The 16656-nt window shown below is 43.8% G+C and overlaps 1 protein-coding gene across 1 annotated transcript in view; it reads left to right on the forward strand.

Annotated features, from left to right (window-relative positions):
- LOC116579026 (basic proline-rich protein-like) overlaps window positions 1-16656 on the forward strand; it is an 822180-nt gene that overhangs the window by 779319 nt on the left and 26205 nt on the right. The window lies entirely within an intron of this gene.

The raw sequence follows: 16656 nt of genomic DNA on the forward strand, positions 1-16656 counted from the left end.
AGGCTTCCTTTCAGTGCAAGGTTTGGATGGAAACAATGCTCTGTTTTCTGGGGGGGGTGAGGGGTGCTGGTGAGGCTCTGGGCCTATTCCCGACAAGGCTGCCTTCAATTGAAATGGGTTATTGTTTCAGTAGGCCTTTTGGTTTCTGCAGACAACTCAGTATATGTGGTGCAGGACTTTATCCTTTCGTGTGTGTGTGTGTGTGTGTATGTGTGTACTATGTGTGTGTGTATACACACATATACATATATTTGTGTGTGTGTGTATATATACGTATATGTGCGTACACACATATATACGCATATACATATATGTGTGTACACACGTACATGTGTACACGTACATGTGTGTACACACATATGCATATACATATATGTGTGTGTATATATATACACAGACACACGTATATATAATCACTATTGAACAGCAGAAGGGTTTAAGATCATCACGTTTGGTTTCAAGCCAGGTTTAGCTACTCACCAGCTGTGTGTCCGTGGTTGAATTACTTCCCTCTCCTGCTGGGCATTAGCAGCTTCAGTTCAGACTAATCTATCTCTAAGGTACCTTCTAGTTCATTCTTTGACCCTGTTGTTGTGTGATACTATACTACCATGTTTGCAAATGAGCCTAAACCCCCTTTTTGGAATAACTTACACACCAACAGAACTGATTTCCAAGAGCCGTCAAGGATATGTGCTGAGTGTTCCACTGGGTCTCCTGAATACTGAATTTATGGGTTTGCAAAGGTGAATGGAGAGTAGAAGAGATCTGTGTTGCAAGTCCTCGCATCTTGAAAAATCTTTATTGATGTACTCAGGGTTGTCATCTATAATAATCTTTGTCTCCAGTGGATAATGTTCTGAGAATGAAGAAGTACTTTCAAAAACTATACATTGCAATTGCACTACTGGGTATTTACCCTAAAGATACAAAGATACAAACATAGTGATCAGAAGGGGCACGTGCACCCGAATGTTTATAGCAGCAATGTCCACAATAGCCACACTATGGAAAGAACCTAGATGTCCATCAACAGATGAATGGATAAAGAAGATGTGGTGTATAGATACAGTGGAATACTATGTAGCCATCAAAAGAAATGAAATCTTGCCATTTGCGGCAACATGGATGGAACTAGAGGGTGTTATGCTTAGCGAAATAAGTCAGTTGGAGAAAGACAACTATCATATGATCTCCCTGATATGAGGAAGTGGAGATGCAACGTGGGGGGTGTGGGGGTAGGAAAAGAATAAATGAAACAAGATGGGATCGGGAGGGAGACAAACCATAAGAGACAATCTCACAGAACAAACGGAAGGTTGCTGGGGGGAGGGGGGGAGGGAGAGGGTGGTGGGGTTATGGACATTGGGGAGGGTATGCACTATGGTGAGTGCTGTGAAGTGTGTAAACCTGGCGATTCACAGACCTGTACCCCTGGGGCTAAAAATACATTATATGTTTACCAAAAAAATTTAAAAAAAATTTTTTTAAAGATTTTATTTATTTATTTGACAGAGAGAAATCACAAGTAGATGGAGAGGCAGACAGAGAGAGAGAGAGGGAAGCAGGCTCCCTGCTGAGCAGAGAGCCCAATGCGGGACTCGATCCCAGGACCCTGAGATCATGACCTGAGCCGAAGGCAGCGGCTTAACCCACTGAGCCACCCAGGCGTCCCTAAAATTTTTTAATTAAATAAAAAAGAGGGAGATTTAGGAGTGCCTAAACAAATGATCCCTGAGCTCAAAGTCATCAGCCACGGGAAAGAGATAATCAAGTAGACCAAAAAATCACCAATGTAGTTAAATAAAGTTGTATACACCGAACTTGGAAAGCACAGAGTAGAAAGAAAGCAATGCAGCCTGTTGAGGGGGTCCTGGAGAAGATGTTTCTGGTGGATACTGAAGGAAAAGAGGGAAGGCATTCCCAGCAGAGGAAACACAGCCTAACTGGCAATCATGGGTAGATGTTTTCTGAATCCAATTTAGGATCTGGGGAAGAATCGAGGCTGAAGATGAGTTTGAGGACCTCCAGCCTCAAAGCAACCACAGCTTGGGCTTAGAAATACTTTTCATCCCTATACCCTGCAGACAATTCCCCAGGCCTGGACATTGGTGGGAGGAATCTCCAAATCTTGCTGGTCGTTAATAAAAGACATGATGATCATTATTAAGACCTGCAGGTCAGTCTCCCAGAGTGACATCCTACTTCATGTTCTGTGACTGCAACAAGGAAAGCCCTGCCTGGTGCATTCATCCTATCTAGAAATGAATCTGGATTCACTGGGCTTCTGTTGTCAGAGACCAGACCCGATTTATGACAGCCAGTGGAGTGTCAATGGGTAGTATGGTCAATGCCTCCATGATTTCATCACAGTGGAGTCCTCGATGTTTCTTATATTAGACCCTTTGTTCATGTACAATTGGCTTCATGTTGGCCCAACTCTCTCCTGTTTGCTTTCCTTTTGGTAAAGATGTGCATTGAGTCAAGAGATGCAAGTACATTTTGTGAAGATGTAATACCACCTTTGCCTTTGGAAGTTAGGCATATGACTAGGGAGGCTACTGAAATCCAGCCCCAGGGCTGCATTAATATCTATATGTAGAAATGCCACTTAATTCAAAGCCTTCCAATGAGCCTTACCTTTCTGCATCTGGCTCTCTCCTTCCCACCCCTACACTCTGACCATGGAGATTAAGTAGTATGACTTCACTTTCAGAACCAAGACTCTCCAATGACTAGCCAACATGACCAGCACTGTATGGGTTAGAAGATCAGCTTCTTGTGATAAGATGACCTCTTATGAGTGTTTCTGTCATCCGAAACTGATAACTCTTTGTCTATATATTTGACTGCCCTGACCTTCAAGACCTACTTTGGAATGTTTTAAACTTCATTTGATTTTCTGGATTTGTGACCCCACCATCTACTCTGACTTGCTATACCTACCCAGTCCCTAAAGTTCTGGGTCTGAAGCCCTAAGCCTCATTTGCCCTACTAATACCTCCCTTGTTCTCCATGCTTCACTGTGATACTAAGACAGACTTCATTTAGGTGATGCCTTTTGTATTCTGGGCAATGTGTAATCTTAGAGATGATGGTGAGTGCAGGCATATGAAATAAATGAAAGTCCAGCTTAGCTGATAAACTTTTTGTCCCCTACAGCTTGAAACATTCCCTGATCTTTGAACCACATTAAATGTCCTAATGTATTAGAATTTGGCAACGCTATCTTTTACTACTGGGAAGAGCCCAGACTGATATGAACAAAGTAATCTTTTCCATGAAAGAAGACATATGAATGCCACTTGCCTATAGAGTCCCATGGGATTCTCGTCTGTCATCCTCCATTTTTAATTAGAGTTGTAATCATCTCTCAAGGGGCATCTGGAGGCTTCATTAAATCTACCAGCTTCCCTATGATCTATAAAACTGGTGGTGTTTAAAATCATGGTCAAATAAAAAAATAGCAGGAAGTTGGGAAAAATGTATCTGTCCTCTAGGAGGTTCAGGTAAAGTGAATTCCCCTTTCATTTAATAGAACTAAGACTGACTTTTCTGCGGTCAGCACCAAAAAGCACCCTTTCCAGTTGGTACATTTGCTTCATGTCCACCTCACATTCCTCGAGCCTTAAGTCTCCAGTTACATCATTAGCAGCTGTGGTTCAGGGCTTTTTTATGACCATGAACATGGCTCACTGATGCTCCTTGCATGATTCCACCAAGCCTGCATTCCTTCATCTGTCGAGAAAGAGGCTGCCTTCTGAGCAAAGTTCACTAAGAGCCTTTCCAGTAAGCTACTCTGAAGTAAAAGGTATAGCTATTAGGAGTTTTCCAAAACCTCTCTACTACCTCTCTAGCCCACTAGGTAGGTCTTCCAGCCTCACTATAGAACCGCAAAATATCTTACAGTGTTTGTGACCTATGGGTTACTTCACAGATCCCCAACAGGTAGCTCCCTTTGAGACGGATCAGTCTTTCCAGGTTTGGCACTAGAACCATAGTCCTAGACCAAGGATTCTCAATAGTGGCACTGGATATTTTTTATTGAAAAAAATTCATTGATATAATTATGATTGGCATGTTGAGCCAGATAATTCTTTATTGGTTGAAAAAGGCAGTCCTGTGCTTTGGTATTTAGCAGCATCCCCGGCTTCTACCCACTAAATGCCAGTGGTTCGTGTTCCTGAGTTGTAACAAGTAAGAACGTCTCCAGACATTAACAGATATCCCTGGGGCAAAGAGGCAAAGTCACCCCCCTAGTTGAGAATCACTGCCCTGTGTCTCATGCAGAACAAGTAAGTAGACCTGAGTCTATCTGGCTTTCCCAGTGGAGAACATTTTCCAACGTTCTGGAGTATTTATGGAATCTTCTCTGACCTACGAAAAATAGGAAAGACAGAATACAACCATGAAGAAGGTCACATGAGCCATAGAAAACACAAGACTTGCCATCATTTCGTTTACAGTTGTTCTTATGAATCAGAGGATTACTCAGATGTGTTAGCAGTTGTGATGTAGAGGGAAGCTAGATTTCCTTGTCTAGCATCTCATGTCCTATTGATCTGCTTTGTCTGTGTCATCACAAGGGGTTTTGTTAGAATGAAGCCCATAATATGTTTACATTTTATGCTGACTTAGGTGGCTCCACTAAGCCAAGGTTTCTCTCTTTTAAAAAAAAAATATATATATATATATATTTATTTTAGGTGGGGGAGGGACAGAGGGAGAAAGAGAATCCTCAAACAGACTCCCTGCTGAGCGCAGAGCCCAGTGTGAGGCTCAATCCCAGGACCCTGAGATCATGACCTGAGCTGAAATCAAGAGTTGGCTGCTTCACCAACCAAGCCACTCGGGCACACCGCCAAGGTTTTTCTGAAATGCACTTTCCCATGTCTTGTTTGGTCATTGCTACAGATTCTAGTAAAGTTGTGATGTTTTAGAAACCGTGTCATCATTTCTCAGTGTTTTCATCACACTGCATCTCAAAGAATGCCTTTATTCTGACAAGCTCATTTGAATGGGCAGTGACTAAAAGAAATAATTGGGCCTGTGGAGATCTGTCCAGGCACACCACTTCCTTCATGCCTAAGAAGCATAGTCTCCTAATATTCACTACAGAGTCTGCTTTCATCTTGTACAAAGAGGTAGAGTAAGTTAGTGGGAATAAAACGTAAAATTCATTCATTCATTCAAAGAAAAGTTTTCAAAGACAAGTAAGACATTGTGCTAGTTACCATGAGATATTTAGAGACACATAAGATACAACTTCAGAGTCCAAGAGCTCTTTGCTAGTAATTGAGTCAAAATGTGGACAAGAACATTTGTAATACAATGCCTCAGTGCCATAGGCATTCAGAACAAGGTCATAGGTACGGAGGATTCTGCACATGATACTCCATTGCCTGGCCACAGATTCTAGAAGACATATGTAAATGACCCTTAAGAATACTTCATTTTCTTCTTTGACATGACAACAGATCAGGGAAATATAGAAGACAAAGAACAGGTGGGGTTTACCAAGGCATTTGGCAACTTGGCAAAGGACAGTTTGTCCACTTATCTTATGGGGAAAAGATGAAGTAGGAGATTGGTAGCGATTCCAGGGTGCTGGTATCCGGCCCTGTGCTGGGCTCCCTGCTCAGCGGAGAGCTTGCTTCTCCCTCTCCCACTGCCTGCCATTCTGCCTGCTTGCACTCTTTCTCTCTGGGTTGGTGGAAGGGGGAGGAGTTTGGTAGAACTGGTTCACCATGGTTGGTGTCAGCGTGAAGGGAGATTCTGAGTGCTGTGACATTAAGGTTTTTCATCTTTATCTATGTGTGGTTGTCATGAAGTCCTATGTTACAGAAGAAAGAGTCCAACAGATTTTGATAGGCCAAGGCAATGAACCAAATCTAACAAGACAAAATATAATGCAAGAAAATGGAAATTCTTGTCTTGGATCCAAAAATCCATCTGCGAAACATGGGGGCTAGGTGCAGGCTTGGCAACAGCTGTTTAGAGAGCATCCCCCCCTCCACCAGGTTTTGTGTACATTAAGAATCATCTGGAACTCTTGTTTAAAATGTGTATTCCACCCCCCAAAATAATAAAAATAAAATAAATTTCCCAGGTGTCACTGCATCCCCCCACCCACTGTTAGATTCAACAAGACTGAGGTGCCAAGAATCAGCAATTTTTAAGGCTTCCTGGGTCATTCTGAAATAGAAGCTTGGGGGCCACACTCTGTGAACCACTATCTTAGAGGTTTAAGTTGATAGTGGGAGAATTCAACAATTGTATTGAGCAAAGTGTAATTAGGAGAACAGAGGAGGGGATAACCCAGCTCTACTGTTAGAGGTGGAGGAGCAGAGGAAGCTCAGACACTACCCTTTGAGTCAAACTGAAAACAAGGAAGCAAAAGAACTCAGAATCAGGTCTTATAAAGACCAGTTGAAGAAACTGGTAGTGCCTATCTCAGAAAGATTGGAAAGAGGACAGGACAGAAGAAAGACTGTCTGTGTCAGGAAATTAGACTTGCTCTGGGTGGTCTCAAAAGGTGACACAAGGGACCAGTGGGCAAGAGCTACAGGAAAATTGCTCCATGCTCAGAATAATGGCCGTCTTTCTCCAGTAGTCAGAGCTGTCCACAGGGATGGGGGTGTTCCATCGTAGACTGGAGAATATGTCTTTTAAGAAGTCAGGTAGTTGAGGCGCCTGGGTGGCTCAGTGAGTTAAAGCCTCTGTCTTCTGCTCGGGTCATGATCCCAGGGTCCTGGGATTGAGCCCCACATCCAGCTCTCTGCTCAGCGGAGAACCTGCTTCCCTCTCTCTCTCTGCCTGCCTCTGCCTACTTATGATCTCTCTCTCTCAATAATAAGCCTCAAATAAATAATAAATAATAAAATAAAGCCTCAAATAAATGAATAAAATCTTAAAAAAAAGAAGAAGTCGGGTAGTGAATAGAAGGGTAGGCAGTAGAATCAGGGGAAGTTTTGTTTTTTGTTTTGTTTTGTTTTGTTTTGTTTTAGTAGGAGAGAATAGAGCATGTGTAGGTTTCCAAATATAAGTGAATTGATTAAAGAAAGATAGGAGAGTGGTGGGGACAGGCACGCCATGGAGACAGGAGTAGGGAGAGAGAAATAAGAAGTGGGGGAACGGAGGGACCTATAAAGATCAGGCTTTAGAGCCCAGGAAGGATCTGTGGCAGAAGCAAGGTAGAATAAGAGAAAGGAGGTAATGGGTAAGGATATGAAGGCATTTTATGGTGGAGAAGAGGGTGCAGAGCAAGACACTTTAAGGTAATGCCATGGACCAGTTGATGAAATTCATTCCAATCTCAGTTTCAAGAAATAAGGGTTTGAAATCTTCTGCTGTGAATTAAGAAAGAGTACAGTTGGTGGGAGCTGGAGGAGTATGGAAAAGGTATGAAGTAACAGGTTTGGGGAATTGGTTTAGGAGTCAGCAACCATCTGTGATTGGCTAGCACATTCTAGATCACCACAGATGGTATAGTCCACTCAAGGTCTTATGTCCTCAGCCGTGTTGAGCAATCTGGAGGCTAAAGTGAGAGGCAGGTAGATAGGATAACCTGGACTGGGAATCAGCCTGGTGCACCCAAGAAAGAACACAGGAGCTTAAAATTTCAGGCTCACAAAGATTAGTAAATACCAGGCTTTGACCTATCAAGAGCCTCTTCAGAGGCTTTAGACAAGCATCTGTCTCCATTAAACTTAGAAACCCCAAGTCCTAGAGATACCCAGAAGCACCCAAGATATCTGAATTTCATCTCAAGGATGTGGCCTTTGTGTTCCCATCTTGGTTTTTACAGAGTTGGGTCTGTGGTGACTGAGTTTTTATTAAACTCTGAGATTTTAGGAAGTGTGCAGACCCCATGGCTGCTGTAATTTATGTTAGAAGGTATAAACTTTCAAGTTTTTCGCATTGTTTTTCTCATTTTTCTCATTTACTTCCCAGTGGATTTTCAATAAATTTCTGGAAAATAATGGCTTTGACTTGCGTGAGACCTACAAGATGGACACAATCTGAAAATTTACCATACCTGTCTTTGAGCTTGAGCCCATTCAGTTCAGAAATCCATTCAGATCATATCTAATGCCATGGGAGAGATCTAGAAACAGGCCTGTCAAAGTAGAGGTCTTAAGCTTTGACTGTTTTCTTCCTCATTGTTTTCACATGATCAACTTTTAAATATGACTTAAATGCTGGTAGAAACACCTCTTTTTTAAGTAGATTTTTTGGAGGGTGAAGTTTTTTTTTTTATAAGGGAATCTGTTGTTGTTGGCTAAAATCATGGGAGAGCAACTTCATTTTTAAGAACTTGGAAAGACTGAAAAGAGGCAAGATTAATGCCTCTATTTTTAAAAAAGCAAAGAGGACGTTCGTAATGTCCTAATCTGGAACTTTACCTGGAAAAAATGATTGCCAAATCACTTCTAGAATAATCTGCAGTGAATACAGTGTTGGGAACTTATATCACTTGACAGAAAAAGTCCTGTCAAACTGATTCATTTCCTTCCATGAAAAAGTAACAAGATTTTAGTAGATTGAGGGGAAATGATAAATGTAATCTATATTTTATTTAGCAAGATGCTTGAACCTGCTCCATCCAACATTTCAGTCGATAAATTCAAAAAATTGGGACATTGGCATCAGATGTCTTGGGGGCAATTGAGATCCTGTCTTGGGGTCTGGATTTAATAGCACATCCTTTTCGTAATGGGGGAAATGTTACCTGATCTGCTGTAAGAGGGAGACATTGAAATGATAGTAACTTACCCCAAAAGGATCCTTTATGCTCTGAAAAAAATTATCTGATATGTTTGTCATTCATGGTTTTGATTAGATATGTTCAAAAGATTGGTTATGAATATCTATTTTTTATAAAATAAGAAAAAAAAAAGATGCCGCTCCCAGTCATTCATATAACTTACTTGTACATCCTCCTGAAAATTCCCCAAGAACTTCCTGACAGAATCGGTTCTCAGGCCTCTCTATCACCAAAGAAGGGGGAAAAATAAGAGGAAACAATAACTCTGAAAGCAAGTGAGTTGTGTGGAAATAAATCTGTCATACTCTGTAATTCCAAAAGGGAAAGATACTTCTGGAAATTCTCTTCTGGCCTAGGGAAGAATCTGTTTCTAGAAATGGTGATGATATTATGTTGATGATTATTCTTTGGATTTACATATCTCCTGTGCTGCAGGGAGCCCACGCACCTCGATAACTTGTGTCATTTTTTAACTATTAATCTTCACAAAACCCTCCCTGAGGAAGTCTGCAAGTGGTTGCTTGCATTCCTCATTTCAGTAACTGTATGCCCAGAATTAGGTCTATCAGATGCCTGTATATGGAGAAAACTTGTCCTTGATAATGTGTCTTTTATCTCTGTCTTTCTCCCAATATTAGCTTCCCCCACTTTCTGAAAGTAGAGCGCTCCTGCGAAAACTTTCATAGGCCAAATGGCGTAAAGCGAAGCAGCAGTTACCATTAATTTATATGGAAAAATCTTTGAATGTTTCCAGACCCCGAAAATAACCTCTCTTAGACTTTTCTGTTACCTTACGACACATCAGGCTAACGGATGCACAAAATAAATCGAGACAAAGCACAGATGCTCACAGACACAGTTCAAAGCTCTGGCAGCTGCTGCCGAGATGCCGAGAGCAGATCTGGAAGGAGCTTGCGGGGCCGCTCTGGCTGCTTGGGGTGCATGTTGCCTCTGTTAATGGCTTACTGCAAAACAAATGGTCAACGCTAGTTTTGCTTTTCACCTTTTTCCGCAAAAGTGAAAATTGTTTTCGCGTGTCTTTCGGCTAGTAAAAATAGGTAGTAGGTCTTTTGTAAAAACAATGTAGAGTAATGTGAACTTTTGAGAGGTGAGGAATACCTGTGCTAACAGAGCGTGTTGAACACCTGCCAGGTGCCAGCCATTGTGACAGACACTTTATATTAAGCATCTCACTTGATCTTCCAACAGCTCTGTAGGGTATGTACTGTTGTCTCCATTTTACCAGGAGAAAACACAGTCCAGCATTAAATTACTTACTGGAGCCCATCGACTCTCATTGGCAGAGCTGGGACCAGAACCCAAGTCTTGGGAGATCTTTGCACTCTTAGTTTTAAAGAAAGACTTTGATTCTTCCAGGTAGTTATGGAACTCTTTTCTGGTATTTATTTACTTTTCTGCATGCTTTAAGTAATTAAAACTGGCTGCTTTTCGTATTGTGTATCGCTGCAAGGTGTGACTCCCTCTAGCCTGCAGGCCTTCATGCTTGACTGTCAGGCATGTCTTTCCTGTGTTAGCAGCCTCATCTCTCTAATGTCCTTCCCTGAGCAGATCAGGAGAACGATTCTACACTCTAGGTGTCAGCCAAAAAAACTGTATGTTCTGTGGTGATTTGCCGTGAGAGAGGGAAGTATTAGGTATCTCAATCATATTTTTAAAAATACACTGATGATGAAAAGGGATTGTCAGTCTGCCTCGTGTTATTATTATGCCATTTTAGCCCAACCCACAGGCTCAGCAGTTGAGATGGCTTCTTTTTTTTCAAAGATCTTTATTTATTTATTTGTCAGAGAGAGAGAGAGGGAGAGAAAGCGAGTGAGCACAGGCAGACAGAGTGGCAGGCAGAGGCAGAGGGAGAAGCATTTTCCCCGCTGAGCAAGGAGCCCCATGAGGGACTCGATCCCAGGATGCTGGGATCATGACCTGAGCCGAAGGCAGCCACTTAACCAACTGAGCCACCCAGGCGTCCCGAGATGGCTTCTTTTAATAAGTAATAATGAAGTAAGTATTAAAAAAAAAAACTCAAAAAACAATTGGTGAAAGTCTTAAACTTTATTCATTCATTCTGTGTTTCTTGAGCATCTCTCTATGCCCAGAACTGTTTTCCTCCTTGAATCATTATTAGCAATTTAGTGTCATCATCGTTGTCATCCTCCTCATCATCATCAACATTATCATTATCCTCCACTTCGCCACGGGCACATCAGAGTACCAATTAGCACTGTGGGCATTTATGGAGATGCATACAGAGTGTACTCCATATGGTGCCTATCCTTGGGGAAGCAGGTGGGGTAAAACAGCATGAATACAAATCTATTCATAAGTGCATGTGCATTTCCACAGCATCACAGGTATTGAGGAGTGAAACAAACAGATCTTATTGACTTTTTTTTTTTTTTTTTTTTTGGTGCCTGTCAACTAATCTGGGAAACCTCCAGAGAATATGAATATTGAGAAACTAGGTGAGGTCACCTCCAGTTTGGGCCTCCATAGGAGGAGGTGAGCCTGAGCTAAACTCAAGGATGAGAGGAGAACTTCCTGGATGTCCTTTCCCAGATCCCCTCCAAAGCTGAGAGACAACATATTAAAAAACCTAAACTCCTCTGTATTTTTTGCACAATTCCCACCACGCTCTATCACCGCTCTCCACCATTCTGGGCTTTAGTTTGAGAAACACTGTTAATTGACTAGGTAGCGTAGAATATGTAACAGAGTCATCTCAAGCCCACAGGGATTTTTGGAACCTGGGCTCCATCCTATTCTTCTGTGTTTGTTTGTTTGTTTTAAAAGAAAATGTCTTATTAGTTTCAGGGGTATCATATGTGCTTTCACTTCAGCCAGGGCCCCATAAATATGCATGGAGATGGTAAGAATGACATTGAGGCTCTGCATACCACTTTATTTGGGTTCTGAAACCACAAAAATCATTTAATTGACCAACAGAGCTATCTACCTAATTGACAACTCAAAACAGTGAGTCCTTGGCCTCTAACATTTGGAAGTTTAAAATTAGAACTTGCACAAAATATTTAAAGAAATCCTGTAGAAAGTTCTGGATTCCCAGCATGTCTAAAGAGCATTTAGATCTTAACATGATTGAAGAGACCTATCTATGACTGGACCTCCTCAAAAGACGCCCCCCTGCTGGCTTTGTACATCAACCTATGAGAAGGTCTCTCCAGAAGATGACCTTATAACATCTGAATTCTCTCCTTACTGGCTGCCAGGGCTATTTAAATGTGTGCCGAAAATGTTTTTTTCAAGAAGTAGGAATGCATCTGAATGCTGAAGAACAGTACATTTTATTTATTTATTTTTAAAGATTTTATTTATTTATTGGACAGAGAGACAGATCACAAGTAGGGAAAGAGGCAGGCAGAGAGAGAGAGGGAAGCAGGCTCCCTGCTGAGCAGAGAGCCTGATGCAGTACTTGATCCCAGGACCCTAGGATCATGACCTGAGCTGAAGGCAGAGGCTTTAACCCACTGAGCCACCCAGGTGCCCAGAACAATACTATTTTAATGTTGAAGGTCCTACCCCTAGATTTTAGTAGGGTCTTCGAATTGGATACTATATTCCTTTTTTTTTTTTTAAAGATTTTATTTATTTATTTGACAGAGAGTGAGAGTACAGACACAAACAGGGGGGTCAGCAGGCAGAGGGGGAGACAGGGGGAGAAGCAGGTTCCCTGCTGATCAAGGAGACCTATGGCAGGCTTGGGGCTCCATCCCAGGATCCTAGGATCGTGACCTGAGCCAAAGGCAGACACTTAACCAGCTGAGCCACCCTAGGCACTCCTGGATGCTATATTCCTGATTTTCAACATAACCCAACGGTAGACATTCCCATTAAAACACCCATGTCCTCCTGGTAGGGGTCTACCTTTATGAGTGTTGGGATTATGAGTTCACACCTAAGTAATGATTACTTAATGGTCTCACTCTTTTTTTTTTTTTAATTTTTCATTCCAGTTAGTTAACATAAAGTGTTATATTAGTTTCAGGTGTACAATATAGTGCTTCAACACTTCCATACATCCATCACTCAGTGTTCATGACGACACATGTACTCCTTAATTCCCATCACCTGTTTCACCTATCCCTCCCCCTCTCCCCCCCTCCACTGGGGTAACCATCAGTTTGTTCTCTATAATTAAGAGCGTTTCTTGGTGCATCTGGAAGGCTCAGTCGGTTAGGCATTTGCCATTGGCTTAAGTCATGATCCCAGGGTCCTGTCATTGAGCCCCCCTAACCCCTGCATCAGGCTCCTTACTCAGTAGAGAGCCTGCTTCTCCCTCTCCCTCCACTTGTGCATGCGTGCTCTCTCTGTCAAATAAATAAAATACTTTAAAAAGAGTGTTTCTTGATTCCCCCTCCCTTATTCTCATTTTTCCCCTTGCTTGTTTGTTTCTTCGGTTCCACATGAGTGAAATCATGGTCATAGTCTTTCTCTAACTTATTTCACTCAGCATTATACTCTCCAGCTCCATATTGTTGCAAGTGGCAAAATGACATCCTTTTTATGGCTGAGTAATATTCCACTGTATATATTAATGGTCTTGCTCTTGCATGACTTCATATGCCTCCTTCCTGCCCCACCCCAGAGTAAAAAGTGTTTGAACCCAGGAGATGACAGCCTGGGGTGGGAGGTGGGAGAGAAAGGGCCTTGCGAGTCTGCTTTCCACCGCTTTGCTCAGGCTAGCCCGTTCCCTTTGAAGGCCCCAGTTGTTTTACCCTCTGGCCTCACAACCCTGCAGTCCACTTCTGAGGCAGTTTCCAGGGACATTGTATCTCCACCTTTCCGTAAGGATAAATAAACAGTTTGAGACTCCTGTGTCCTTATTAAACATTTCCTCGAATCTGCATGCTTTGGCTCTGTGCCCACGTGCACCAAGCAAACTTTCCGGGAGCAGTTGGACCCCAGGGCCCTGCCACTGGGTTCCTCATATAAATAGCCCTTTGACCAGGCAGGAGGTACCTGTGCTGACCACTGCCCTTCCTCGCTGCCTCCAGGGTCTTTCCAGCTCCCTGGGCTGGAAGGATGCTGAACAGTCCCCTCAGCCACCTGACAGAAGGAGGAGCAGCAACAGCAAAGACCAGGAGGGAGGTGCATGTGCTCCCTCCACACAAGGCCAAGAGCTGCTGGGTCCTGTGGTCTGGCTGTGGGCAAGGGGAAGGCACCCCATCCTGTAGCCGTGAGGAAGCGTTGGGAGGGAAGCTGGAAGAAGAAAGGCTGAAAACAAATAAATAAAGAAGGCATGTTTGACCAAACCCCGAACACCTAAGTCTCCAAGCCCACTGGAGCAGGAAATGGAGTGGCTGGACCAAGCAGCCTTGATCTGCCCTCCCCTCCACCCCCACTCCATCCTGGGCCTGGAAGGTTCTCCAGGCCTTCCAGACTTAATTTTTTTCTTTTTAAATCTCCAATTTATAGAGAAAGAGGAAGTGTGTATTTAGAACAGTGAAGATTCAAGGGCCCCAGATCTGAAAGAGATTGAAAGAGGAAGAAAGGCTTGTTGAAGAGAGGGGGGAAAAGGATTCCCAGAAGAGTGTGCGTGTGCGCGCCTGCGCGCGCGCGCGTGCATGCGCGCCCGAGAGTGTCTCTGAGACAGCCTACAAAGAGAAAGAAAACAAAGGAAAGTGTGACAGAGAAAGACAGAGAAATAAGTGGGAGAAGGCGCGAGTGCGGGGGGGAGGGGCCGGCGCCCGGAGAGGCGGAGAGGATGGATGCCGGAATGCAGGCAGGGCGGGCTGGAGGGAGGGAGGCGCACATGTGTGAGAGAGAGACAGTGATGTCAGCATTTCCTTCTGGATTGGTCACGTGGCCCTTGCCAGGTAAACAGACTGGAAATAGACTCCATAAAGGCAGAGCCGGCTGGGGGAGGGCGGAGGCAATGCCACTCACCCTTTCCTCTCTGCAGCGTCCTAAACCCGCTGGTTTTCAGGCTGGCGACAAGGTGGTCTCCAAGTGGAATTGCCTGTGGCCGAGCCAGGGAATAGGACTCAGGGAGGGAAAGCTATTTGCTTTTATAACTAGCTCCAGGGGTTTAGAGACGTTTTGATTTTAAAAAAAAAAAAAAAAAAGAACGGAGGTAGGGATGGCAGCACATGGAAGCTCAGATGCTCCAAGAGTGTCTTGGGCCAGGGATTGCTTATTCTTGTTTTTTCCTTCCAAGGTGGTGGGGGGCGGGTGGCAGATGGGTCTGGATGAAGGATGGGTTGGAAGGCCGCAGCTTAGAAAAAAAGGATCAGATGCTGTGAGTATCAGTATTAGGAAAAAGAAAGGACGAACAGGCTCTAGGTGAATGTATAAATGGGTACAGCTCAGAATGTGACCGTGGTGCCCCAAGGAGGAACTGAGGACCCGGAAAGAGATTAGGTGACAAAAGATGTTACAAGCAGAGTTTCAAGCACAGTTTTTTCCAAACTGATGTAACACCGCCTCCAGCCAAACGGTCGCAAGAGTTCAGGGCATTTTGGAATGGCAGAAGCATGTCTGGAAACTTTATCTGAAAAGCAGAGCAGATGGAACAGGTGATTTTTCCACCTGGAAAGCTCTAGAGTCCAAAATGGGGTGTGTGTGTGTGAGGGGGGCAGGACAGTGTATGCCTCTCTCTTCAAATTCCTGGAAATAGGGCCTGTGCATCAATGATGAAATAGCTTATTTAGGTCATTCTTTGAATAATTTTGAATCGGAATGAACTACCTTATCTTGGTCATAATTTTCTATGTCCTTTGTGGAAATTTGGCCAAAACTGTGGGATGGACAATGACCTCCTATCCCAGTTTCACGAGTTGAGGGGGTTCCTGGGAGGCAGTTTTACATCTAGAACAGTCTTGGACAAAGTAGGACTGGTTGGTCAACTGTGGTGGGAGGCCTAGTCTAGTCCCCATGGAAATAATAAGACACCTCACACCCACCCTATTCTACCAACAAACAAAACCAAAAAACCCTTTCATTCCATTTCTTCTCATTTCTCCCACTGCCTCCCCCGCTTTTCTTTCTCTCAGCTGTCCCTGACCCATTTGAGTATCTGACTCTGTATATGGACTTAGGAGCTGGCAGAATGCAGCTCAGTTGAGCAGCTGGCTTTTGTTGCACCTGGGGAAAAAGGGAGGGGAGAAAGAAATGTGCATCCTTGCTGCTGGTCCCTCCCCACCGCACCCCACCCTTCCTTGTTCAGTGGGGGAGGAGGGGTCCATTGGTGCCACAAGTATACTTTCAGCCCTTGGATTGAAAGATAGATATTTGATACCCCTCTCTGCTAACTAAATACGTCACTCTGACAAGACTCCAGGCCAGAGTTATTTTTGTGGCATTATGTAATTGGATTGCCTGGTCAGAAGGACTTCCTTAACAAGGCTTTCAGCAACCCCTCTGTGGGGGCCTGGCCAGCCCTGCCCAGTTCCACACATACACTTCAGCCCAAGACAACCCACCGAAACACAGCGAAGAGATGTCAGCCTATGCCACTGACCTAATTACCCCCTCCCCTCACTGCAGAAGCTCCCCCCCACCACACACCAAAGGAGTGCTTCAGTACCCAGTGGCACCCTTGGAGGCCAGAGCTGGAGGAAGCCTCTCCTATAGCCAAATAGCCAAACCCCAGTAGCCACAAAGCAAGCATTTTTGTTCTGAGGGGGCTGCAGCTGCAGTACCCTTCCCGCCTCCCCCCTCCCCCAGCAGTGAAAAGCTGAGAGCAGTGACCAGGAGACCCTCCAGGGGCCTGCCATTTAGATGTCACTGCCCACTCTTCTTCCCACTTTCTGAATTTCCTCACATTTGTTCATGAGTAATTGGTCATCTGATCATCCCTTCCTGTCAGCCTGCTGACTCACAGAAGTTAGGGACTTGCCTGAGCCTCAGACACA

The sequence above is a fragment of the Mustela erminea genome, chromosome 19 (genome assembly GCF_009829155.1).
Source record: "Mustela erminea isolate mMusErm1 chromosome 19, mMusErm1.Pri, whole genome shotgun sequence".
Classification (NCBI taxonomy): domain Eukaryota; kingdom Metazoa; phylum Chordata; class Mammalia; order Carnivora; family Mustelidae; genus Mustela; species Mustela erminea.